The sequence below is a fragment of the Dermacentor andersoni genome, chromosome 9 (genome assembly GCF_023375885.2).
Source record: "Dermacentor andersoni chromosome 9, qqDerAnde1_hic_scaffold, whole genome shotgun sequence".
NCBI lineage: Eukaryota > Metazoa > Arthropoda > Arachnida > Ixodida > Ixodidae > Dermacentor > Dermacentor andersoni.
The window spans coordinates 5,280,611-5,306,883 of NC_092822.1; the positions used below are offsets into that span (position 1 = coordinate 5,280,611).

At 48.6% G+C, this 26,273-nt stretch overlaps 1 protein-coding gene across 14 annotated transcripts in view; it reads right to left on the reverse strand.

Moving 5' to 3' along the window:
- Nucleotides 1-7,296, reverse strand: part of LOC126527418 (uncharacterized) — a 476,501-nt gene extending 469,205 nt beyond the window's left edge. For 7 of the 14 annotated variants that reach the window (XM_055068432.2, XM_055068435.2, XM_055068434.2 and 4 more), the window contains exon 1: nucleotides 6,560-7,293. The gene's annotated coding sequence lies outside the window, so the exon portion shown is untranslated. Of the gene's footprint in view, nucleotides 1-4,867; nucleotides 5,302-6,559 lie in introns of those variants that run through there. The other 7 variants (XM_050175237.3, XM_055068437.2, XM_072284423.1 and 4 more) reach the window with 5 other exon arrangements.
- Nucleotides 7,297-26,273: the final 18,977 nt, after the last annotated feature.

The window sequence follows — 26,273 nt, forward strand, 5'->3', positions numbered from 1 at the left end:
AAGGTGCTTCAGGCATGAGCTTAACCAAGGAGCATGTGGATGGGTAGAAAGGCACCTTTGTGAGATGTAGTGGTTGATTAAATACATTGCTTCTTGTTTAAAACTTAACTGGTGTTCTGCAAATTTTTGGGAGTAGAAAATAGGAAATAGTCAGTGATGAAGGCTTGACAATCTGAGTTAACAGCATCAAATAGAGCATTTTTTTATAATCACAAATGACTTCTGCCACTTTTAAATGAGGGATAGATACCAACAAACTAAACTGAATTAAACCACGATCCCTTGCAACCAGCAATAACTTATTTTTATAAATGTCAGTGAATTTGGAAGTGTGCTGAACAGCATTTAAGCGAATATCTTCTTTCATTGTGAAGTAACAAGTGTTAAGCAACTTTACATACATTGTACATATTTCATGTATGTAACTGCATTGTCCTCTGTTATGACCCTCAATGGGGGTGGACAGTATAAATAAATAAATAAAAAAGGGGTACTAGGGTGGGCGATGTGAGGATAAGGTCTCATGTACTGGATGATTGAGGAGTACATCGAGTAAGTGTTAAGACAACCTGTGTTAGGTAAAGGCTAGACCCCACATAGGCTTGCCACAGTGCACAAGCTTGTAGCACCCCGCCCTGCACCAATCGCACGTCATGAGGAATGGTAGTTTGCGTCTACAAGAGACGTGCACCAGCACATGCTCGCTTGGCTCACTCATAGACACCCCTTGGTAGGCATATTTTCATACTTCGTTATTGACAGCGCCTCAAGATGCATAAATATTTATTAATGTAAATGTTTTATTTTTAGAGTGCTTAAATCAGCACCAAGAGTAAAGAAAATGAACCTTCTCACATGAGATAAGTCAGCCTCACCAAGAATTTATTGTATTACGCCGTAGCAGAGTAGCAAGGCAGCTCAAGCACTGATATCTGTCTGGAACAATCTCCACACTTGCGCTGCGTGTGCTTTGACGCACTTGAGCTGTCCTGCACCGTCTGTGCATACATAAGCATGCAGACGTAACCTCGAGCTTGGCCGCAAGCATACATGTGGGTCTGGCCTTTAAGGAAGAAACAGTGTGTGCAAAAAGCTGATTTTTCAGATGACGACCTGTTGCATGCAGATAGATATTCATGCCAATTTTTCCAAGAAAGAATAACAGTACCGAGAAGAAACCAGGGACAAAAATAACTACACATGATTAGTGTACTCAGTACATCATGCTGATCGGAGCAAAATGTTCTAAGGATGGTGGACGACAACCGACACAAATGATGAAGTCTTCATGATTGATATGAACGAGCACATATGACCTCTAAATTTATGGCAAGACGTATGTCAGTACAGGTTATCGAACCTCGGACGGCAATAAGCACACCTCCCCTTAAATGCAGCGTTCATGGACAAATCGAATGAACTTGTAGCCCATTTCTCATTTAAGAATTTCATGACCAGCACATTCGTCTCGACGCCTGTTCAATTCACTCAGTTTACAGTGCCTGTATGGATCAACTTCTACCTTAAATAAATCATTTTTACCCATAGAAATCCAGCAATGGAATGAACTCTCAGATGCAATTGCCATGGAGCATGATCCTGAAGAACTTAAAGAGCGGTTGCTTTCACATTACTTAACCTGCGTTATTTCAATTCATTCTTGTTGTAACATCTTTGACTTGTGTATGTCTATGATGGCTCCTCCCCCTTATATAATACCCTGTAAAGAGTCCTTTAAGGGTCCAATAAATAATGATGATGATGATGATTACATTACTTGAAAGCTGCGTTTCAGTACCACAATATCGGCTGAGCATGTGTTAACAGTTGCAGACAGGGAATTGTATTAGTTACTTATGCAGTGCACATTAATAAAATGAACAGAATCGAATTTATTTTTAGTGAAAGTGGGATTTATTAAAACTTGTCCAATGGATCAAAAGAGGCTCTGTACGAAAAGTCCTAGCTCTTGGCATCAACAACACGAGCTCGTGTTTTGCACCAATGCGATGGCAGTGCCTACAGCGCTACATGCATATTCTCCACAACTGCCTCGGCGGCAAAGATGAGCCATCCTGGACACCTAAGGTGTTGACACAATGAGGATGTCAAGGTAATGCTTTAGGCAGCTGATGTGAACTGTCTAGCAGCCACAGCGGCACCTGTCTGATGATGGCATCACCGGTTCGACCACATAGTTCACACAGGCAATGTACACTCAACGATCTGGTACGGACCCTGATATTTTCGAGCAAGCTTTGAGCTAAGGCCTAGACAGTGGAATGGCAGCCAAAGCCAACAGCAAAGCATGGTGCAGGCTGATCGTGGTTGTGGTTATCTTTTTGGATGCCTTGGATATCGGACCAGAATGAGCAAGCTGGCTGGTGGCACTCTTCAGCATGCCGGGCAACTTCTGAAAGAGGGGTGAATTCAGAGGCATCTGGGTAATACAGAAGTACGGTGTCGAGAGTAGAAGACAGTTCACGTCCTTAAAGAAGAAAAAATGGCAAGAAGCCTGTGGTAGCCTGAGTGGCAGTGTTATAAGTGTTCGTGACAAAATGGAGGATGTCCCGATTGGAATCTGCAGACACAATGTACATTAGACGCATTAGATTGCTATGGTGAGTTGGTTTGCAAGTTACTGGCACCCACAGTGGACGTGCTTGGGGTCTCAGTGGTGTGCATTATGGAACTGCCGACTTCACAAACTTGGTGGGTTATTGCACGGCAGATATAGGACTTGTTATCTACATGTAGTTTGTTAAGGCAGAGCGAAAAGTGTTTTCCAATGGCCTTGCGAAATTCAATTAGTTTCCCGCATTATAGGTTCGTAGAATGGCAAAAACAGGGTCCAAGAGAATGTGGCCCGCATTTTAGGTGCGTAGAATGGCAACAACAGCGTCCAAGAGAATGTTGCACAATCCTAAGTCATAAGGGACAGATTTGAAATTGATATTGTTAAAATATCTGTCAGTTTGGATTCAGCCCAGCTATTCCTCACGTGTCACCAGCCCAATTCACTGCAAGATATATTATTGCTCCCATGAGCAAACATTAAAATGTGATTATCACTATAAATTTTACACACCTTTACTAAGGAAAGTTTATTGTCCTCTGTGATAGTGTTGATAATGATACACAAGAGAAGACCGGTTTTGAGTGTTGTGTGAATGACAGCTAGCTTCAACATCCAACCATGGCTAGCACACTGCATTTCCATGTGAATGCCCACAATCAAGCCAGACACTGTGCCTTGCATACTCAGCTAAACTCTCTCTAAGCCAGTTTGGCAAGCTCTGAAGGCACCTTCGTGAGGGTTGAGCCCCCCCCCCCCTTTCCTCCCTCGGACACACTTATCAACCTTTACTACACATTCCTTGGCTCTCACATTAATTACTGCATAGCGATCTGGGGTTGCACATACAACACTCATTTGTCACCAGTGTTCACACTTCAAAAATGAGCTTTTCGCATCATAGCACCCCACAATAAGCACATTAGGAAAAAATATTTGTTTAGTACCATGAACATGAATTTAATTGTGCCAAAACCACAATTTGTTTATGATGCTCGCCATAGTGCGGTCCGCATTAATTTCGATCACCAGAGGATCTTTAACATGCCCCCAAGGCACGGAACATGGGCATTTTGGCATTTTGCCCCCATCAAACTGTGGCCACCATGGCTGGGATTCAATCCCACAATCTCGTGCTTAGCATCGCAACACCATAGCTGCTAAACCACCATGGCGGGTCCCCAAACATCCTTAACGTTTACTATCTGACAATGTACAACATCACCTCCCTCATGCATCAAATTAAAAACTCGCCCTGACAACAGTCTTGCTCTGCCCCTCACTGAGCACAGTCGTTTTTCATTGCCTAGGGTAAATACTAATTAAAGTCACTCTACATTGCAGATTTTGACCTAACAGTTCTGCGGGAACCCGCAAGGTGGAGATAATTAAGGGAAAATGAGACGCCCACCCAATCGCAGCAATTGCTACAAAGGAAACTCCCCATACGGCTTGCTAGAAAGAACGTCAAACACTTGCCTCTGCTTCAAGCTGTTGACAAATTTGACTTCATCCTGCCATCTGCTAGCCGCCTGGTGGAAAGGCGGTGGTCCCGGGTTCGAATCCCAGACCAGGACCAATTTTTCTTCAGCTGCGAGGCTTTTCTTTCGAGGAAATCCGTATAAGGTTTCCTTTGTAGCAATTGCTACAATTGGGTGGATGTCTTATTTTCCCTTAATAACACATTGCAGATTACTTCACTTTGAAATAGGCTTGATAGTAACCGTACCATCCTAAGAACATTGCAGACATTTCTTAAAAAGGTTAAAGCAACATTTAATAACAATGCATAGCATTGATCATGCATTCACACATCCTCACTTTTTCTTTTCCTCTGTAGATGTTGATGTAAAAATAAAATTGCTAGAAAATGTATAATGTGTGTAAAATTTTCTCTACAACTGTATTTCTTGTTTTACTTATTTCAGCTACTTTTGTTTTATGTTATCACGCAGTATAAAATAACAGCTGCCATTGCAGTGTTTTTCCTTAATAACAATCGGTAGGGACCCTTTAGCAAATTTAGGGGGTCCAAAAGTGTGTACTTTAGTATAACTTATTTATGTTCAATAAACTTTCAAAACTACTTTACGAACATGCACGCTTTTCGGCCTATCTTGTTAATGCCCGTTTTTTTTTATTCCTTTCTTCTTTTTTTCTGGCAAAGCTATGTTTCGAAAGTATGGTGAGCTCAGCAACAGCAGAGCCCTTAAGAAACTATCTTTCTTTTGTCCACTGAACACTACTGCTGAAAGGGGATCGAAACACTACGCAAAGAGACACAGTGCTCACGTGAACTGCTTGGCCACGAAGGAACCCACGGGAGGTCCGTCAAGGCTGGATCGGTCGACTGTGTACGGTGCCGTGTTCGAAAACACGGCGCGTCTGGACCGAACCAGGTCATTGTCAAGAACGTGCAGCCCGGGAAAGCTGTTCTTTTTGCCACCGCCGTCTAGACTGGACTTCCCGTTACTTTTGCTTGTGCTGGCGAGAAGCGCTTATTACACCGTAGCCTTCCGAAACGGGTCAACAGACGCGCGCATACCAGCCGTCCGTGCAGCAAACGTGACGCACCACAGCCTTGGGCAGGAAACTGGTGCAGCACACGACGCCCGGGCTATTACCATCAAATTCGGGGCTGCTGCGTTTGCAGTATCAGGGAACGCGCCGAAGGACTGCGAACAATCTTGCTTTTTTTTTTTTTCGCTCGCTCTCTCTTCTTATATATATATATATATATATATATATATATATATATATATATATATATATATACGCATGTCGGCACGAAAAGCGAACATAGCCGGCACCACAGACCAGAAAGAAAAGGGGCGGCGTTCGACTGCGTCATAAAGTTTTCTCCAATGGCAAATTTGATAGGAATTCTCCCCCTCTGAGTACTTCCGCAGTTAATTTTCTTAATCTGAAAGCAGCAAACCGCCTTGCAAGGCGGCATACTGAAAAGCCTCTTCGCGACGCAAGAGCTGGTTGCTGAAAGCACTTTCAAAAACGTTGAAATAAAATGAAAAAGAAAACTCTCATAAAAATTATCCACACATCTGTTACAGCACATTACTTTAAGTGTCTATATAACTTAAAAAGAAAGAGAAAAGACCCTAGAAAAAAATAGCCTCCGTAAGGCATCAACCCGCGCGACACGCCAAAACCTCAGACACCGTGGTTGCGACAAAATTCAACGCCATCAACAAAACGCGACAACACCTAGAAACTTCTTTGACATGGCGTTTGAGCCGAAGTCAACGATAGCCGTGCGATTCGCCAGTGGTTCGCTGCAACCAGAAGTTGGGAACGAAAACACTGGCAGTTTACGTAATTGAACACAAAAATCCAAACGAGGTCTCCTAAATCTAGGCGTGCGTTTATTCAACTTACATCCAAAGCTGTCAGAAAAATTGAACGCGCCCAACCTTACAATACGATGAGTCACTCGTGAACAAAAAAAAATATGAGACAAACATGTACACCGACATCAGAATCGAGCGGGTTTTCTCATTTTTGCACGACTTGCGGAATTGGTTGGAGAGAAGTTGGAATTCTCGGAGGAGTATCACTCATGCTGCTCGGCAAACGAGCATCAGATATGCAGTCTTCGATGTCAGCACTGCTTGGCTGGCTGCACGAGAGACTACGCAAGATATCGGACAGTCGGAGATGAAACCAGTCAGCTAACCGACATTGTCGTCGGTGACGGCACAGAGCGTCATCTGTGAAGAGGCGAAAGCGCGTATAAAACAGAAACGACTGTGCTATGAGCGCCGGCATAAAGAATGAGATATGAGTACGCTCAGCTAGGAAGACTGCGCAGGGGTGACACTAGTCGTCCCAAAGAAAGGCAGCAGCTAGCTTATGCTGACACTATGCAAACCTGGTCAAGGCGGGCGCTGTCACAACGAAAACGTCGTGCAAAAGGCGGGGTAAAAAAAGAAAAATGAAGCACCACTGACTACGAAACGCGTCGCTTACCTGGATGTCTCGCGGAATCCATCCTTCTTCGGGCTAGGGAGCCTGGACTCCCGATTGCGCGACAGCCGAGCAACGTGCGCGGCCGGAGCCGAAACCACACACAGGCACACTTAGGCTTAGGCACACGTCAGTGATGTTGCCGTACAATCACCGATGCGAGTCCCGATTAGTACAGGGAGCTGCGGACAGCGATGAACTCAGAGCCATCCTGCGCTGCGGCCGCCTAGCCGCCGCAGGCACTCGGACGGCGCACCACACACACAGGCACACACTGGCGCGGATTTTTTTTTTTCTTCACCTCATCTGATGGTGCACCAATGCTGTTGAGTACGCGCTAGGTACCTCAATTGGCAATGTCCCGCAACTCTCAGATAGTCGGGATGGCGGCCCCAGGCAAGGACGTCGGCACCTCGACTGCGGACATAGCCAATGGCCGCCGGCGCTTCACGCAGTTTCACAGCACGGCCATGGCACGGCCAAAACAGTTGCGTAGTTTACGTACTACGTTGTGCCGCGGATGCGCAACGTGAGGGAAGGAACAGAGGGCTTCGGGACTGCTGCGAGCCAGTATGCTGTAGCGCTACAAGCGGCCGTAACCCGAACTTCCAGGAACCACACACATGAACGACAGGAACTGAGGCCGTGCCAACTCTCTTACCGACCACGTTACAGCACAGAACCGACGAAACAAGTACAGTACATAGCCTCTTCCATGCCACCTTGGATGAAACCACTGATGAAACCATCGAAACCATGAACGAAACTGACGCCAGAGAGTGAAAATTGGCGCTACAATCGTTCGTGCACCTTCCGCAGTTCTCTAGTAGGATGATGATGATAATTTATTGGCATCATCATTGAAACGGGCGGTGACCCTATCCTGCTGCTTGAGTTACTCAGATATGCTTTTCCATCATTTACAGAAAAAACGGTTTGCTAGCGCGCCAGGCAACCCAAAAAAACGGTGATTGCCTCAGAGATTTGAAACCAAACCTTCTGTCGTGCGTGCTGTTTCTTTGTTTCCGCGCCGCTTTCTCCCAAAATAAGGCTTCTCTCTACGCGTCATTTCGACCACGACCTACTGGAACTAGGTCGTGATTTCGACGCCTGGCACTCCCTGCGGTCCCGACCGGTCTCGGCATTGCAGTTGCTGTTCCCCGGCTGGCACCGCGGCCGGAATCTTTAGGCACATTCTCATAGTTTTTATCATAGAGTTTCATGTAACTATGTATTTATTTAGAAACTCTATGGTTTTTATAAATTTTTCTCGTTCCTGAAGAACTGAAGGACACAAGGGATGGGTGCTATGAGCGTTTTCTTTTGAAACAGGGTTGTGGAAAGCGCCGCTATGGTGTATGGAATAGGGCAGTGTGTCGTCTGTACCATAGAGTTTCCTACAAAAAATGAAACTCTATGGTCTGTACGGAAAAACAGTGGAAGCATAGACTTAATATAACCAACCAACTGTAAAGCCGAGACCACACGTACGCTTGCGGACGCGCGTAAGCTCGCGTCCGCGCGCCTAGCGCCTGCCGCGCCTCGCGAGTAATGGCGGTTTGCATCCACAAAGATGCGCGACCAACGTTCTTGACATACTTCAGTTTCGAAGCTCCCTATGCGAGCCCATTGGCCGACGTGGCCGCAACGGGTGTCACTGAAACTACCGGCGCTGCAGTCGCGTCTTTCGTCATGCGCCGCGCGTCGTCTGCTCCTGCTGCGACGCGTCGTTTGCACCAACAGGCCTGCAGGCGCTTATCCGACGGTAAATGTAGTTTAGATACACAGTCTGAGTTTTGTGAAAAACCTGCCGGGGACTTCACGGTGTCTATGCACTATCGGCGCTGCAGTGACGCATCTCTCACGCAGCGCGCATCGTCTACTCCTGCGATGTCATCTCTGCGGTGGGTCGTTTTCCCCAACTGGCCTGTGCCGTTCGCTCTTTGACGACTGTGTTTTGGCTGCTGAACAATATTTTATGCCAAGTACCTTTGAATGACATGTCTAGCTAGTCTTTAGAGGCTGCAACTACACCGCAAATGAGCGGTCGTGCACTACGATTCCGCTTTTCAACCAACTTTTTCCCTATAAAAGAGCTACGGCGCTCCCTTCAGCGGGGGCGTTGTTTTTTGCTGCTTATTCTTAAGATGTGTATTAATTAAAGACGGCGAGCGCCTGTGCAGACGTAGGGACATTAACGCATCACGCCCAGCAGTCGCTTGAGACAACGCTGTGGTGAATTGATCCAACACCGTCAACGCTTCTTCGCCTAATAAATTTAATTGACACATGTATTTTTTATAGTTGTCCGCGGATATTATGGGACGTGCAAATGAGTTGAAAGTGATCTGTGAGCAGTGACAAGGACGAAGTTAAATACTATCAACATATATTTATTTAGGACAAAGCTTAATTCATTTTCTTTTTAACGAACAAAACAAACAACAAACACAGTGACACTTTTTATTTACTTTGTGCAAAAAAGGTAATTTTGAGCTACTTTTGCTCAAAGCAATTTTGCTCTCTTTCTGGCTGCTTGCACCTGTTCTGTCAGCGATGCCTCACCGTTCATTGTTTTTGGAAAAGAAGTGCATGCTCATGACAAGATAGAACTTGATGACATTAGCAGTCACCTCCACATAATGATTGTCACATCCTAGAGCCGGCACAGATGCTTTGTCTAGCCCGTCCAGGATGCTCCAAAATAAGTCACCAAAAACTGCGTTACTGTCGAGTGTGTGACGAATTATTTCTTCTATGTGTTTGATGACGGTGAACATTCTGAAAGAAGGTTCACGTAAGCACCCTGGCTTGAATGACCTCAGCTCTGTCAAAAGGCTATGCGAGGGTCGTGGGTCACCCGCACTTGGTGGCACAGAAGCACTTTCCAGTGATTCAACACACCGTTCGCAAGACATGGATTTCGTAACTTTCTTCAATGTATATCTAGCCAGGTAGTAGACAACCATTTCTTGTGTTTCTGCTTTCTGGTACCCGTGGTCGCCCAAGTCATCCATGTGGCCTACTGAAAGACTCATCCCACAGAGCTTCTTGTATAGCTTTGCTTCAACTGCACCTTTCAGCTCAGCAGCAGCCTTCGACTTTTGCCCCAAGCTGTCGTGAAGAGACACCAGTACACCATCGGGAGCGCCAGAGCAATTTCCTCTCACTGCATTTTTCACAGGTGTGAACAAAGACAACAATCTATAAATCTGGCTGAATTGAACTACGGATGGGTGGTCATCGTCGCCATGAAATGAACGGACAACTCCGAAAAATTTCTGAAATGAATAAAGAAAGCATTCTGTGAGTGATTTTGCCTGCGCACTTTTTAATTTAATGGTGGAGTAATAAAAGTAATCACGATAAAACAAACTTTGCATTTGCGGTTTGTGCATGCATTAAAAATTCAACAGCTCTCCACATTTTCAACAAGCATTTGCGCATTACCTCTAGGGGATCTGGTTGAGCTTCACTGTCAGTATGTAGGGGACACCAGCTTCGTGGAGCTCATCAATTATGTCGAGTACCGACATCAGCGTAACACGCAAAGCTTCGGTTCTCTGTCGCGAGGCAAACATACGCATGTTTCGGTGCTGGTAGTTGTGTTCCGTGATGTTGAGCAGGTCGAGAAACTTCTTGATTATCTGCGCAAATAAATGAATTTATAGTTTGCACTAACTGTAGGGCTTCCATTAAAACGTCATGTACACTGGCTTAAAGCGTACCTCAATCTTCGGTGAGCCCTTTCGTATTCCTTCTGCAGGATGCTTTGTGTTGAGTGCATCAAAGACGTCATTCATTGTCATTGTAAACGCTTCTGTTCCCTCCGAGTCTTGGAGGCCTTCAACGCTTTCTGCCCTGTATAACTGCAATCCAATAGCAGTACTGCGGCTGAACAGCTGTGGAAGGCAAACAAAGTGTAACAGTTGTAGTTGAAAAAACTTACACAAAGCAACAAAGAGCCACCTTCTATATTTTGGCATATTACTGTTTTTAATCGCTCACCTGTGCAGCGAGTCGCACGTTCATTCTCTGCAAGTTTGTGGGGTTTACGTGCGCTGCTGAGAGCTTGGGGACGACTTTGAGATGATGCTTTCTTTCGCACTCATAGAGGAGTTGATAGTGGGCAAAGTTTATGCGGTAATCTCCAGCCTGAAAAACAGTTATCGACGCCAATCAGCACAAGTTATATATGAAATAAACTACGCTAGCTCACCTGTCCATATTTGTGCTTGAGCAAATGGTTGCGTACACACTTCAGGGCATGTGGCACATCACACAGGAAATAAAGGTACGCGCTCTCAGGCAGGCATGGATGTGGAATCTTGTGCGAAGGTGAGGTTACGCTGCCGCTGATTCCCATCTGCTGCCACATCGAGCGATTGTTCCCAGCCCCGTCACTGACTACGGCGATCACCATAGCACCATGTTTATGCAATTGCATTACTGCTTGCAACACCAGCTCTTCTAAAATCTTGCCAGGCGCAGCACCTTTCGTGGCAAAGGTGGCAATCGGTTGCACCCAGCTCTCCAGAAGTGGTACGAACATCAGCACGAGCGCATGATCTGCAAGTTGGTCAGTTCCTTCATTTGAACTACCGCCGTAGTCCACAAAACCATCAAGTTTGAAGGTTGACTTGTTGAAATCGTACGCCTGGCGTAACTTAATTTTATCCAAAATCAGTGTGCCGAATTTCTTCCCATCTGCTCTGTTGCCCAGCTGTTTTCCAATAGCTTCCATACAGAGAGGATTGAAACCATACTTGCATGGTATTCCTTTCAGTATTTGTGTGAGACGGCTCAGGGAGGGCAAGGGCAGCATGTTCATGTCAGACAGAAGCTTATATGCTCGAGGGCTCGCTATCCTCAGCATTAAACAATTCAGAAGCCAGTCCGCATTGTACCGCGCGCCACACGGAGACTTTGCTTTCAACTGTTTAAACGATGTCATAAATGCAAGTCGCTGCAAAGGTGGAAGTTCGGCCAACGCTTTCTCGATTCTGTTATCGGGCATTTCAGATAGCCTTTTCTTCAGAGCCAAAATTTCCTTCTTTTGCTTTTGATGCGCAGCAGCCGCCCAAAGCAGCCTCTTCTTCACATTGCGTATTCTGATATCGCTTGAGCGTTGCGCTCGGAGCCTTAATGCTCAGTCGAAGTTTCCTCTGTAGACGCGTAGACAACGCGCGCAGACTAGTTGCTTTGTAAGTACATTGCACTGCTTGTGATGCATATTATCTGATGTCGCCGAGTCACGCTGGCCTGCTTTCACACCCGCACATATGTTCAAGCTGTCTGCTTCTCTCAGGATTCTTTCCACACTTGCAATGCTAGTCGCAGCTCGAAATAGCCTCTTGTGAATTTTGCTGTAGCCGTTTATGCAGCAAGTACCATCCTCTTCAAGCACAACAGTTTTCATTACTCGCAGATGCCCGGCTACCCGTTGCCTCATATAAAATACTCCACATCGCTTCTGTGTTGCGTCGTCCTCAACAATTTCGAACTTCCAGAGCGCAGAAGGCAGTGTCACGTTCGTGAGCTCGTTGAGCGCAAAGTGTGTAGCGCATATTTCTGAAGTTCCTTCTTCCAAGCCCAACAGCAGGTTTGAAGTTGAAGCGCTGTCTTCACCCGATGTACTTGCCGGCACTTGCGCTCGTTCTTTTGGTGGACGTCGCTTTCGCTTCACATTTTTTTGGCTTTGAGATGTGCTCAGGCAGCCCAGGAAAGAGCCGAGGAAGTTTCCCGCGAGGAATCAATATTTCTTTGTTGCCCACAACATGCTTGTAGTATTTCAAAATGTCGTCGTCCTCAAAGTGGCGTTCACACACTTTTGATTTGTTTGTGAGGCGTTTTTCTTCTCGGTGTAGCATGCGCTCCCAACTTTTAAACTCTCCAGCGTCTTGCGGCGGTGCGAAAAAATGGTGACCAGCGGCATCGTGTCTAAGGCCGCTTGTGCAGCCGGGGGCAAAACAGCACGGCATAGGGAAGCTTTTGCTGTCATGAGATGCGGAAACGCTTCTTCAGGGAGCTTTTCAAGAGAGCAAATCGCGACACATCACACAACACCTACAAAACGGAGAAGGATAGCGACTGACGGTGCAGCGCAACCAACATGAAACCAGAAGTGAAAGCAGAAGTAAGGTTTCAAGTTCCTTACCAGAAACGCATTTACAATAGATAGCTCAGATATCACAATATTTCACAAAGAGGCTCAAAATTAAGAACTGTGAAATAACCACTTCTCAAAATATAAAACGGAAATCTACCAGAAATTAAGCAACTTCTATCAGAAACGAAACAAAAAGTGACGAAAGACGCGATCGCAGCGCCGCTAGTTCGCGTGATCACCACTTCGGCCATTTCCCGAGCGGAGCTGCGAAACTAAAGTATGTCTAAGAACGTTGCTTGACATTGTGAATTTACTCTTTTCCATTTGGCTCCCTGATGGATGTTCCTGTTGTTCTATTCAATGCCTCCTTTACTAGATGCCCGCCGCGTTGCTCGCTTTCCCATTGTAGCGGCGTTTCCCTTAGTTGAAGTTAGTTCAGCACAAATTCCGCGAGGCGGCGCTCGTTGCCTTTTCAACTTCCGGCGGATGTGGCAGCGGCGGCTGAATGCATCCGCCGGCGCGTTATATGCGCGGGCGTCTGTTAGCGAGCGTTATCGCAGGCCTCCGAGATTGTGACAGATGCCGTGTTAATCTCAGAGGCCGCAGCACGTGATTGCAAGTTGCAGGCGTTCGCCGTGAGAGGCGCTCGTTGCCTTTTCGCGGAGGAGAGAAAAGGGAGAGGGCCCGGAACCGAGCTACCGGACAACGCGGCAGGCATCTAGTAAAGGAGGCATTGTTCTGTTGTACAGCGTCATCTGTGGTCGCATATTTCAGTTTATGACGCCACCGCTATGCTTATTTCCGTTGCACTGTGGAAGGCACAGTTTCCCTTCTCGAAGAGGAAGGAAACTGAGGAGAGGCCCTACCCCCTTCGCGCGCTAGGAGAAAAGTGTGAAGGAAGTGACGTAGTAAGTTCTCTTTTTTGCGGATCTTTTATTTCTTTGGCATAGCGGCCACATGATAGCGGCAACGCACGGAGGAAGGAAACTAAGGAGAGGCCCTGACGTCACTCTTTGTGAAGCAAAAGTGAAGCCGGAATTTGGCGTTGCTCATGGCGATGCTCCGCCTTTTGGGCCACCCTCCTCGCTTGTTTACATCTTTCGCGAAACCACGCCGCGCTGCGCGTGGTGTCGCGCGCGGAGCGCGCGCGCTCGCGCAACATCTGGCAGAGCACGGTGCAGGTAACACAGCGCAACAAGACACGGTGACTAACGCAAACCCGCCCACTCAGCGCCTTTGCCGCGGCCCGAAACCTACCAGAGCAACACGTGTGAGCGCTCAAAACCATAACAACGCCGCCATTGTGGCCCAAAAGGCGTGGCCATACAACAGAAAAAATAAAAAAGCAGCAAAAAAATGAGAACCTACTACGTCATTTTTGCCACACTTTTCTCCTAGCGCGCGGAGGGGGTAGGGCCTCTCCTTAGTTTCCTTCCTCCGTGGCGGCAACGCCTTTCGGGCCACAATGGCGGCTTTGTTTTGGCTCTGTGCGCTCACACGTGTTGCTCCGTAGGTTTCGTACCGTGGCAAAGGCGCCGTGCGGGCAGGTTTGCGTTGGTCTCCGTGTTTTGTTGCGCTGCGTTATCTGGACCGTGCTCTCCCGCATGTTGCTGTGGCCAGGTGGGACAAGAGGAACTAAAGTTCGTAAAATGAACGCGCATGCAACGCTGTACGCAATGTACCGCGCCACGGCAATGGCTACGGACGAAGGAATACCCGCGGGAAATTTAGCCCTCTTTCTCGGAATCATGCTAACGTGCTAACGATTGCTTAGTATTGCTGTGGAGCGCGCGCGTCCGAGCAGCACGGTAGCACGCAGCGCGGCGTGGTTTCGCGAGAAATGTAAACAAGAGAGGAGAGTTGGCCCGATAGGCGGAGCAACGCGAACTTCCGGCTTCACTTTAGCTTCACAAAGAGTGACGTCAGGGCCTCTCCTTAGTTTCTTTCCTCCGTGGTATAGGTGTTGTGTGACTCTATGATTAGGCAGTATAATCACCATAGAGTTTCTCACTACATTACCTAGAGGGAAATCTGGCGCTGCTGCGCTGTGGTATGCATGGGAATGCCGGTATATTGTGGGTTCGGATTGGCATCGTTCTCGTAGAGACAGGACACCTTGAAGACGCGCTTGGCAAGTACCGTTCCGTCTGTCACAATGATTCATTTTCTACTAAAACAGCATGTGAAAAGCTGTTTTAGCTTTATTATTAGGCAAAAACATGTTTTGTTTACCTATGAAAACTTGTTATTGCGTGTACGACTATATGTTACGTAAGAAGTATCAGCAAGCCGCTAAAGTTGGAGAACAGACGACAAGGTTCGCGCTCGCTTTGAAACAGTTGGTCGTCTGTTCTTCTTCGCTTGGTCATGCATCGTAGGTAAGTAAAGATGTATTATGCGTGAATGGAAACATTTTATGAAGATTTTGGTTTGAGAACGCGTTATTTGTGTAGCCATGTCCACGTTTAGACGAAGCCTTTTGCAACACCAGCCAACACGAGCCTCGCAGACACATATACCGCATATACCGTCATTCCCATGACGGCACGGTGCCCCCTTAAGGAACTCCCATAGACGGTGGCGCCAGGTTTCCCTCTAGGTGTTATAGTGAGAAACTCTATGATAATCACCATAGAGTTCGCACTATAACACCTAGAGGGTAATCTGGCGCCACCGTCTATGGGAGTTTCCATAGAGTTTTTCTTAAGGGGGTACCGTGCCGTCATGGGAATGATATGTGTCTGCGACGCTCGTGTTGGCTGGTGTTGTAAGAGGATTCGGCTAAAACGTGGATATGGCTACGCAAATAACGCGTTCTCAAAGAAAAATCTTCATAAAATGTTTCCATTCATGCATATTACATCTTTACTCACCCACGATGCATGACCAAGCGAAGAAAAGCAAGAACAGACGACCAACTGTTTCAAAGCGAGCGCGAACCTTGTCGTCTGTCCTCCAACTTTAGCGGCCCGCTGATACTTTTTACGTAACATGTAGTCGTACACATAACAAGTTCTCATAGTTAAACAAAACATGTTTTCGAGTAATAATAAAGCTAAAACAGCTTTTTACGTGCTGTTCTAGTAGAAGATGAATCATTGTGACAGACGGAACGGTACTTGCCAAGCGCGTCTTCAAGGTGTCCTGTCTCTACGAGAACGATGCCAATCCGAATCCACAATATACCGGCATTCCCATGCATACCACAGCGCAGCAGCGCCAGATTTCCCTCTAGATAATGTAGTGAGAAACTCTATGATAATCACAGAACACCTGTATAATAGCAAGGGCTTGGTGACGCAACCCACCGCCCCGTTCCAAAGGGGACGCTCATAACATCCATCCATTCATCCGTGCCTAGCGCGCGAAATGTAGACATGTTGTGCAAAACTTTCTGCATTTATAAACTAAAACGCTCTCAAAACACAACTGATATTTTGATAATTTGCAAACAATAAATAACAAACTGTTAAGAGAGAGAGAGAGAGAAAGCAAATGGTAAAGGAAAGGTAGGGAGGTTGACCAGGACTGAGCCCGGTTGGCTACCCTACACTGGGGAAAGGGAAAAGGGGACGGAAAGATTAAAAGAAGAAGAGAAAGTCTACTGGGTATATCGTTCGGTCACTCAGTCCGGATCACAGACGCTGACTCAATCCAGTAGCCTTCTCGTCTGCTCGTTCGGCTCGGTAAGAACGCATATGTTTTTAGTATTTCGAAAGACACGATGATGAAAAGCCCAGAAAGAGCACCTGCACTGTGCCTGGTCGGTTGCACAGGATTCGTTTCATTTTGTATCAGCCAGAGAAGCTGTCGCCAGGTTTCACTGAAGAGAAAAAAAATACTGCAGTGCTCTGTGACGAATGCAGCCGCTAACGTTTAGATATTTCGCTCCGTAAAAGGGCGCCGAAGGGCAAGAATACAACCAATGTTATCAATGTGCCCGATCTGAAAAATGGAGACGCCGCTTCCGACTATTGGTGGACTGCCCCCAAACTTCCTCCGATGACGACCCTGCCGTTACGGTGCTGTACCGACCCATCGGTCGAAAAGCCACCTTCATGGAGGAAGGTGGCATGACCACCTTCCTTGCTCTTTCTAGAGATGCCATCGCCACCCAGCTGTCCTGCATACTAGGCGTGAGACGCGTTCGCGTCAACTTCCGCCGAAATGTAGTGGCTGTGGATGCGGCGCGCGGAAATTATTTGACGCCTCTCCTTGAAGGGTGTACGTGTCATCGGCAATGTAGCAGTGCGCTCGAAAGCCCTCAACAACAATTCCTGTACGTGTATATAGGCATTATCTATGGAGTCGACCCTTCCTTTGATCCCCAGCACAAAGTCAGTGAGAACATAGAAGCCCGGCCCCGTCGCTGTGCTTTCCTGCTCGCGAAGTGGCGCGAACGTCAGCATTACCTTCGCCGGCAGCGTCGTGCCTACAAACGTGCGGCTCTTCAAGCAACCGCGCCCCTTTCGTGCTCGACTGCCCCGGCTACATCAATGCGACCGCTGCGGCGTGTTCGGCCACGCCGGCGCCACCTGCTCGCGTGACGCGCGCATGCCTCCGCTTTGGTGATCGAGTCGCATGCAACGAAAGGCTGCCCTGCAGAGATACCAGGCTGCGTCAATTGCGGCGGCCGTCACTTGTCTACTGGGCCGCGTTGTCCCGAGTGGCAGCTCGAGAGAAAGGCGGCCGTGCTGCTGTCGTCCTCAGAGCGACCCCTTTCACGCAAAAAAAGAGCTTGAGCTGGCCGGATCAACCAAACCGCACACAGCCGCTCCTACTCAGGCTACGGGCATCCAACGTAGCCGATCTTACAGCGACGCCCTGCGTGGCCACAGCAACCAACCAGCTGCAGCTGAGCCACCTCACGGCCCTGAAACAGCACCAAGCATGCAGCGACCCAAAGGACGCGCTCATAGCCGCACTCGCTGCTGCTCTTCGCGCCCTGCTGGACCAATGCCAAAACATCGAGTGCAATGTGCGCCAAATGTGTGTCGTGGGAATGGTCGCGGCTATCGCCGCACAGGAAGCTCTGCTTCAACACAAGTGCGGCTTGAGTCCCACACAGGCCGTCGCCTATGCAGCTGTGTTATTGCTGTATAAAACACTAATACGTTCCAAGCTATAATACGCATGCTCAATATGGGATCCAAGTCAGGATAAACTTTTTGTAACGGCACTAGAACTGGTTCAAAATAACTCCGTTAGGTTTATTCTGTGTAACTACAATCGAACCGCTATACTGTTACTGCCACGAAGTCTTAATCTTGCTCTCCCAACCCTGTCTGCGCGCCGCAAATTTCCCGACAAACTCTTTTTCAAAAGTTGTATTATCATCCTGTTCTGCGCGACCAATTTATCTCTAGGCCACATTAGCGATCCCATGGCATCGACCACAGCCACAAAGTTGGAATTACATTTGCAACACTAAGCATTTCTTTCACTCTTTTTTGCCCAGGACTAGTCGCCATTGGGATCACCTTCCTTCTGATGCTGTATCTATCAGTGATAACCAACACTTCCGGAATTTTCTAGCTAACAATGCATAAACAGGGTCTTTGACTCTTTGTAATGTTGGTTTTTCATGTTATTGTGCTAATATCTAATATCTTATGTATATTTTTTCCAATGATATAGCTAACATTGTATTATGAGCGAATATGGTATTTTTCTTTTACGTTTCGCTTGTATATTAACATCACTCCCCTGTGCTATGCCTTTGGCCCTTAGGGTACCATAAAAAAAAAAAAAATAACTTGAGCGCGGCTCTGTGCCCTGCATTCGCTTCTTCTGCTTTATTCGTGTTTTTTTTTTTGCCACCTTCTTCTGGTCTCTTTCTCCTTCATCTTTTTCTCCCCACACCCCCTTCCCCGTGCAGTGATGTTGAGGTGACCTCGCCTGAGAGTCAGTTACGGCGCTGCAATTATCTCTTCACTCTTCCTAAAAAATCACTCATGCACACACACACACACACACACACACACACTGAAGCAGCCCGGAGTTGTGATCGTTATGCAGGAACCTCAATGTACGCGCGCGGACACACACACACAAACACACAAAGTACATTAGCAAAACCAGCGCTTGCCGTGCACATAAAGGATGTGCGAACGCGGCAGGAAAAACCAGCAAGCAATCGGCGAGCTCCAAACGTACATGCAAGACCTCCGCGACAACCATAACTGCCAATCCCGGAGGCCCTGTGTTGCACCATCATTTTTCCTCTTGCCAGCAATGACTCCAGGCTGCAGCGACAGATGGCGCTGCAGTAGACCGGCGTGCTGCGATCCACAGCAAGTTCGCAACAGGGGATCAGAAAATGTGGTTGTGTAAGTTCATAGTGTTTTTTTTTTCTTTTTTTCTTTTTAGCCTAAGTAGGACATTAAGCAGTATTGGCGACGAGGAGTTACGGAGTCGCCATCGGTCGGAAGCGCCTCCCTTGCGTAGTATGAGGGATCACGGGGCGCGCTCCCCGTAGGTTTCGCTTACGGTGCTCAATAAAAACACCACGCGGCAGCCCTCCTGGACATTTATGTAGGTACTCTCAAAACGAGGGATGTTTGTGACTGTCGATATAATAATCTTGGGCGAACTGAAAGCACAGAATCGTTTACAAACGCTATCTCTTTACTGAATACGTACAGTGAAGGCCACTACGCGCGATCGCCGCGATGGAGTCTCCCGAACCAGCTAGCGTGCAAGGTCGGCAACCGCTGAGCCCAAACTATGTGAAATATATTCTTATAGTGGGTGGTCTGTATAACCAAATGGCGCATAACAGAATGAAGCCTCAATGCATGCAGCGATCGCACGGGTTCGCGGTGACCGACTGCGCGTCTGCATGCATGCATGTCCGCGCACAATGTTTCGCTTTCACTGAGAACATTTTCGCACTGTGCCGTGAGCTTTAGGCCGCAGAATATGAGCATTTGACAGTTCACAAGCAACCATTGTTGCGTGGACGTTATCAGAGCTGTTCAAAAACAATTTCGTTTTACCAAGGGACTTCGACGCCTACGGCGACTGTGATGTACCGTCGCGATGATTCAATATTTTTTTTTTCTTCTAAATTCCTGGACGTCTTATAAAGGATATTTATTGGGGTTCGTAGCGACCGCCGGTTGAAGGATGCACCGAGCAGTTCCCGAGCTCAAGCCTCTGCTGCGCGCTTGATGCTGCCGATGCTGCTGACTCTGAGCGCACGTTCGTTATCTTCCTTACAATGGCCCCGCAGAAATAAAGGAGCCATCCTGGCGAGTTAGTTTTCTGGACGGACGGTGGAATGGTGGTACGGCTTGAGACGCTGAGCGTGAACGACTTCGCGGTTACGACGTCGCATCTCGGACGGCGGCGTTATAGCGCTCAACCAGGTAATTAACGGGTGATGTTCGCTCGAGAACGCGGTATGGCCCGTCGTACTTCGGAAGGAGTTTTAGAGAGAGTCCAGGCGTGCGGTGTGGCACTAATAGCCAGACGAGAGCGCCCGGGAGAAAAGTGGGAGTCGAGTTCTGGGCATCGTGAACGGCTTTTTGACGGTTCTGGTCGTCCGAGGTGAATCGGCGGGCCAGCTGGCGACATTCCTCGGCGTGTCTGGCAGCTTCCGAGATCGGCAGGCATTCGGATGGGTCCGGCCGGTAGGGCAGAATGGTGTCAATTGTGTGCGAAGGATGACGGCCGTAAAGAAGGTAAAAGGGTGAGAATCCGGTAGTGGCCTGAGTCGCGGTGCTGTAGGCGTAGGTGACAAACGGAAGAACTAGGTCCCACTAGGCGAGACATACATGGCAAGCATGTCACCAAGAGTTCGATTAAAGCGTTCCGTGGTACCGTTAGTCTGTAGGTGATAAGCAGTGCATTTACGATGAACAATAGCGCATTCAGCAAGCAGTTGTTCGATGACTTCAGATAAGAAGGCGCGGCCTCTGTCGCTTAAAAGTTCACGTGGACCTCCATGACGAAGGAGAAAACGGTGAAGTATGAAATTGGCGACCTCCTGCGCTGTAGCATTTGGTAGAGCAGCAGTCTCCGTATAACGGGTTAAGTGGTCTACCGCAACTATTATCCACCTGTTGCCGGTAGGAGTAAACGGAAGTGGCCCGTAGAGGTCTATGCCCACGCGATCAAAGGGTCGGGATGGGCATTGTAAAGGCTGGAGTTCACCGGCGGAGTTGTGCGGTGGTGCTTTGCGGCGTTGGCACTCATGACAAGAGCGGACGAACTTTCGTACGAAATTGTACATTCCCCGCCAGTAATAGCGGTGTCGAAGTCTTTCGTAGGTTTTGAAGACTCCCGCGTGGCCACACTGAGGGTCGACGTGGAACGAGGAGCAGAGCTCTGATCACAAGATTCTCGAAATGACGAGTAACCAGGTGCGTCCCTCTGGGGCATAGTTGCGTCGATATAGTAGCTGGTCTCGAATCGCAAAATGAGGAACTTGGCGCCGAAGCGTACGCGACGCCGGAACTTTCGACGTATCCGTGGGAAGGTCGAGCAGAGATGCAGTCCAGGGATCATTACGCTGTGCAGCAGCGATAGTGTTAACGTCCAGAGAGGATAATGTGCCCTCGCAGGAGGAGTCGTGACTGGCCTTCGGGGGAAGCGGCGATCGGGATAGCGCGTCAGCGTCGGAGTGCTTTCGCCCGGAACGGTAAACCACGCGGATGTCATATTCTTGGATTCGCAATGCCCAGCGGACAAGGCGGCCCGACGGATCTTTCAGCGTCGACAGCCAACATAGTGCGTGGTGGTCGGTCACTACGTCAAACGATCGGCCGTATAAATATGGGCGAAACTTGCCAAGCGCCCACACAATGGCCAAACACTCCTTTTCTGTAACGCTGCAGTGTAATTGGTGAGAAGACGGCGCAAGGTTGTGAAGGCGTCGTCACACGCTGGAGACCATGATGAGAGATCTCTAGCGCCACCAAGGAGCTGCGTGAGAGGCGATATAATTGACGCAATGTTTCGAACGAATCGCCGGAAGTAAGAGCAGAGGCCGATAAAACTGCGGAGCTCTTTCATAGTGGTAGGTTTTGGGAACGCAGTAACAGCATGTAGCTTCTCGGGATTCGGGCGAATGCCCTCCTTTGACACGACATGGCCTAAAATTGCGAGCTGACGAACAGCAAATCGACACTTGTTCAGGTTAAGTTGCAACCCGGCGGAGGTCAAGCAAGTGAGTACGTGCTGGAGGCAGAGCAGGTGCGTTGCGAAATCAGGGGCGAACACCGCAATGTCGTCAAGATAGCAAAGACAGATTTTCCATTTGAGGCCACGCAGAACATTGTCCATCATTCTTTCGAACGTAGCAGGTGCATTGCAAAGTCCGAAAGGCATGACGGTGAATTCATACAAGCCGTCTGGTGTAACAAAGGCAGTTTTCGGGCGATCAGCCTCTGCCATCGAAACCTGCCAGTAGCCTGACCGCAAATCCAGCGAAAGAAAAGAACTCGGCTCCCTGCAAACAGTCCAGGGCATCATCGATGTGTGGTAATGGGTAGACGTCCTTCAGTGTGATTTTGTTCAACCGTCGAAAATCAACATAGAAGCGGATGGAACCGTCTTTCTTTGTGACGAGGACCACGGGAGAGATTCATGGGCTTTGGGAAGGTTGAATGACGCCTCGGCGGAGCATGTCATCGACCTGGTCTGCAATGACGCGACATTCCGTATCGGACACGTGATATGGTCTTTGTCGCAGCGGTGAGTGAGAGCCAGTGTCGATGTAATGCTCGACCGTCTATGCACGGTCAAGAGATGTTTGCGCAACGTCGAAAGAACGGCGGAAGTGCTGAAGGACTGCGAGAAGTTGAGATCGCTGCGAATGCGCCAGATCTTCGGCGATGAATGGGCTGAGCACACCAGTCCATGTTGAGTCGGGTACGGAGAGGGCACTCAGTTCATGGACGGCAGTAGAAGGTACTTCGTCGAGGACGGAGACAATTCGTGTTAAATAGACCGACTCGACGTAACCAAGGCATTCGCGGCGGAGCAGTGATAGCGGCGATGAAAGATGATTGTAAATGGGCATCGTGCTGACACCGGCGGCATGGTCAAGAGCTGCAAAGGGCAAAGGAAGCGCTTTTTGGGTAACAAAGTGATGAGAGAGCATGAAGAAGACCGTCCCGTCGGATATGGTACTACAGAAGACTGGTACGAATGCTGAAGAGCACGGGGGAATACAGGTCTCTTCTTTCACGACAATTTTAGCGGCAGGATGAGCATCGACGGAGGCCAGGTCACCAAGGTGGAAAAGTTCAATCTCAGCCCGAGCGCAATTGATGATGGCATTGTGGCGTGAGAGAAAATCCCATCCCAGAATAACGGCGTGGGAGCACGATGAAAGAACCATGAATTCAATTGTGTACAGAACGTCCTGTATGGTCACACGGGGAGTACAAGCAGCGGTAGGGCAAATGGGTTGAGCACTCGCTGTTCGAAGCGACAATCCAGACAGAGACGTCGTCACTTTACGAAGCGAACGGCAAAACCTGGCATCCATAACTGAAATAGCGGCACCGGTATCGACGAAGGCGACTGTAGCGACATCTTCGATAAACACATCGTAAAGGAGGAGGACTTCGGCATGTCGACACTTGCGCAGTTCTTGCCTCAGGAACGGCGTCGTCTAGTTTCCCTCTTCGTTAGAGACGGGTCGTCAGCGCGCATAGGGGAAAGCGATGGGCGAAGTGGGGAGTGTGATCGGAGGCGTTCGAAGCGAGGACGGCGATCAGTCTGGGAGCGAGCTGGTGATGGGTCGAAGGGTCCGTAAGGCGCATTTGAATCAGGCGGCACATAGGGCGCTCGGCGATCGTCATCGAACGCCTGCGATCGGCGGCGGCAGAACCAATTGCGACATTACCGGGATGCCTACATGCAAAGCATATAGGGCGATTGTCCGGCGTACGCCACGGGTTAGCGACGGCAGTGGTGGTCCAGGGGACGGGAGGGGGAGGGCGGTGCACATGCTGCTGGAAGCGACGCACGGGCATAGTGCGAGGGGCCATTGCAGCAACCGTAGCATAAGTGACTGGTGTAGTCACGACATCCTGCTGGTGAACAACCGGCAGCGCATCCGCGACCTCTTCATGGATCACGTTACGGAGATGAGACGGCAAAGTGCTGGCAGACTCCTGAGTGACGGTGCTGCCGTGCGACTTCTTCGCGGACGAAATCCTTGATTTGGGTCATCAGGGAGGCTTGTTGTGGGCCGGTGGTCAGGCTGCAGAGTGATGCCGCATTCGGTGTGGGATGTCGCCTTGTCAGAGCTCGCTGCTTACGTAATTCATCATAACTCTGGCACAAGCTGATGACGTCGCCAACAGTGCGCGGGTCCTTGGCCAGAAGCATCTGGAACGCGTCATCGATTCCCTCCATGACGTGCTTGATCTTTTCCGCTTCGGTCATGGCTGCATTCACGCGCCTGCACAAATCAAGAACGTCTTCTACATAGTTGGTGAATGCCTCACCCGTGTCCCGTGCACGTGTACGCAAACGCTGCTCGGCTCAGAGTTTCCTGACGGCGCGTCAGTCAAATACTTCTGTAATCGACGTCTTGAACGCCGACAACGTCCGGATATCCCTCTCATGATTTCTGAACCAGGGAATGGCCACGTCCGCGAGGTAGAATGATATGTAAGCCAGCTTGTCCGAGTCACTCCCATTTGTTGTGAACGCTTACCCATTCGTAGGATGACAGCCACTCTTCAACGTCGTTGTCGTCGGTTCCGCTGAAGATAGGAGGCTCCCCGAACTGTTACAGCGCAAGGGACGGGTGGCGATGGAAGAGTCTGCTGGTCGGCGTCCGGCATGGCGGAGGGTAGCGTCCGAGAACGGAGTTCCAGGATGGTAGAATGGAACGTTACCCCGCACGGCTCCACCACTTATAAAGGAGATTTATTGGGGTTCGTAGCGACCGCCGGTTCTAGGATGCACCGAGCAGTTCCCGAGCTCGAGCCTCTGCTGCGCGCTTGATGCTGCCGATGTGCGCACGTTCGTTATCTCTCTTACAGTTTCAATATTATTTCTAAAGTTGCGTGGCACTGTATGCTCTCAGCGGGCGATCTCGCGCTGCTTTTTCGTAATCCAGTGCCTTACTTCATAACATCAACATGACCATATACCATGCCTTTGTTTAATGTGCTTCTTACCACTCCCTTTCCATTCCAGTAAACTTGCGAGTGTCTAGCATCATTGTTGTGTCGGCAGCGCAATGCAAGCGGGGGCCCGCGCCCAGCGAACGCGCGGCGAGCGCCCGGCGCAGAGAGGGAGACGCGGAGCCAACTGCTCCTGATGAAAACCGGACAAGGACTGAGCCGCAGTGTTGCCACGACACATTAAAAAATAGTAGTAGATTTTCTCGCGAAAAATCAGTAGAAATCAGTAGATTTTCAATTGAAGCTTTTGCACTCAGTTTATGAGCCCAGGAATTAAGCGCTTATATTAGTACTATGTTGAAGTATTGTAGCTTCTAGGAAATCGTACAAAAATTGACCCCGAGATTCTTAGCGATACTTTTGAAAAACCCAGAGAGCCATTGTCAAACACAAATTTAAAAACAGTGAAGCCCTCCGATGGCCTATTCAAAGGCGTCAGATAGTAGTTAGTACCTGAAAGCTTTAGAGTATAGTATCTTCCATACAGGGGTAATTGGAGATCGCTGGGAGAGGCCTCCATAGAGGCCTCCGTGCTGCAGTGCACGTAAAAATAGGTTGGTCATGATGACAATGGTGGTTTCATAGTTGTGGGTTTCGGTAGTGCACCCACTTTCACAAATTCACCGCCTCACCTTTTCCCATAGAGTTTCTCACTACATATAGTGAGAAACTCTATGCCTTTTCCCACAGAGCATAGAAACTCTACGCCTTTTCACCACTTTGCTCAAAGACAGAGGTAGCGCCACGTTTGAGAGTCTGGAAACGCAAGAATGTATGTTAACCTTGGAGCCAACCACGTTTTTTTTTTCTCTCGCTATGTGGCATCACATTATAATATAACCTCTGTACTGAAAAAGTTGCAGATTTCACTTTTGTTTCAGTAGAAAAGCAAGAAAATCAGTAGATTCAAGCGCTTTATCACTGAATCAGCAGAAAATTTTAAAAATCAGTAGATCTACTGATAAATCAGCAGCCGTGGCATCACTGCTGGGCCGGCTCGCGGCCGTTTATTACTAAAAAGGACTTCACACGCCAGATGACACCTCCTGATTGGTCCAAGCTCGTCACATGACAGAAGGGGGTGTGCCGTCTAACTCACGGAGGAAGGAAACTAAGGAGAGGCCCTGACGTCACTCTTTGTGAAGCAAAAGTGAAGCCGGAATTTGGCGTTGCTCATGGCGATGCTCCGCCTTTTGGGCCACCCTCCTCTCTTGTTTACATCTTTCGCGAAACCACGCCGCGCTGCGTTTGGTGTCGCGCGCTCGCGCAACATCTGGCAGAGCACGGTGCAGGTAACACAGCGCAACAAGACACGGTGACTAACGCAAACCCGCCCACTCAGCGCCTTTGCCACGGCCCGAAACCTACCAGAGCAACACGTGTGAGCGCTCAAAACCATAACAACGCCGCCATTGTGGCCCAAAAGGCGTGGCCATACAACAAAAAATAAAATAAA